The sequence below is a fragment of the Dufourea novaeangliae genome, unplaced genomic scaffold, assembly GCF_001272555.1.
Source record: "Dufourea novaeangliae isolate 0120121106 unplaced genomic scaffold, ASM127255v1 scaffold103, whole genome shotgun sequence".
Lineage (NCBI taxonomy): Eukaryota > Metazoa > Arthropoda > Insecta > Hymenoptera > Halictidae > Dufourea > Dufourea novaeangliae.
The window spans coordinates 600,593-602,147 of record NW_015373979.1 but is presented as its reverse complement, the minus strand read 5'-3'; positions in this window follow the sequence as shown (position 1 = coordinate 602,147).

The window sequence follows — 1,555 nt, the reverse complement described above, 5'->3', positions numbered from 1 at the left end:
AGGGGTCCTTGTTTATTCCTTTCGTAAGAATTCTTATTATCCCTTGCTTCCATCTTTGTGGGAAGGTGCCTTCTGCGAGGCATGAGTTGAGAAGGAGTGTGATTTCTTTGCTCATTATTGGCCACGCTTTCTTGACGATTTCCGTTTCTAAGAGATCTATTCCTGGTGCTTTTTTGTTTTTTAAGCTTCTAATTACAGTCTCTATTTCATGGGGATGGAATGGAGGTGTGGGGTCGGTGGTAGGAGGGGTTTGTATTTCGTTTCGGATTGCTGTGTGTGTTCTGTTTTCTGTCTCTGGGCAGTCGTCGGGTATGAGTGTGTTTAGGAGTACTGATGCTGTCTCTTCCCAGGTCGTTGTTGCAGTGTCGTTTAGTTTTATGCTATTGCTGGCTTTGTCTAATTGTATTTTTTCTGTCTGTAGTTTATAGATTATTCCCCATGGATCTGCGTTTCCTTCTTTGGTAACAAATTTGTGCCAACTGTCGGTTTTATGTTTTCGAATGTGAGCTACGTACCTGTTCCTTAGTATGCGGTAGTCGGCTTTTAACGTTTCCCGTAGGACGGGGCGACTTTCTTGCTGGTAATTCCGTCTCGAGTTCCTCACTTCTCTTTTAAGATGAGTAAGATCTCGGTTCCACCATGGAACGGATTTACAGAAGCTTGTTTTCCTGGGGATGGTTTTGTTGCTGACTGCTGTTATCGTGTCTTCTATTTGTGCTGTGAGTTCTTCTATGTTGTATGGTGGTGCGCCTTCTGTTTTGATTGGATTTTTCTGTATTTCTTGTTTCAGAAGTTCAGAGAATTTCGACCAGTTAGCACGTTTGATGTTGTAACGAGTCGTTGCTTGATACGGCCCTTCGGTGCGGTGTGCATTTAGCTCGAATGTTGTGTTGTGGTCACTGGTCGTATCGTCGGGGTGAACTGCCCATTTCTGTATTCGTGTATAGATTGCTCCCATTGCGAGGGTAACGTCGATACTTGATTTTCCGTGCGTGTTTTCAAATGTACTATATTGGGATGGTAGATTTGCTATGTATAGATCGTGGTGGGCGATGAAGTTTTCCAAACATATGCCTTTATCGTCAGCAGTATCGTTGTGCCAAAGTTGCGATTTGGCGTTAGCGTCTATGCATATAATCACGGATCTTCCTCTCAGATTTGTCAGAATCTTGTCAAGGTGTTGTAAGTACGGCTCTATTTTGTCACAGTGTTGGAAGTACGCGCTTATGAGATAAAATTTATGGGCTCCTGCTGTGATTTCGACACATACGCAATGCGTGTTTGAGAATTGTCCTAGCTTTAGAACTGTATAGGTTGGGTTTGTGATTACGATGGCGGCTTGGATTTTCTGGGATGTACTAATATTCGAAAACTGCTTTGTGTCCGTGAGTGTTTTCCCATTAACTCCCATACTTTTTATCTGGTTCATAGAGGTGTATGGTTCCTGTATTGTGACTATGTCTATCTTCTCCTCGTGAGACACCTGTCGAATTTCGTCCATGACTATTCTTGCGTTGCGAGCATTGATCTGAGCTATTTTTATTTTTGAAAGAGT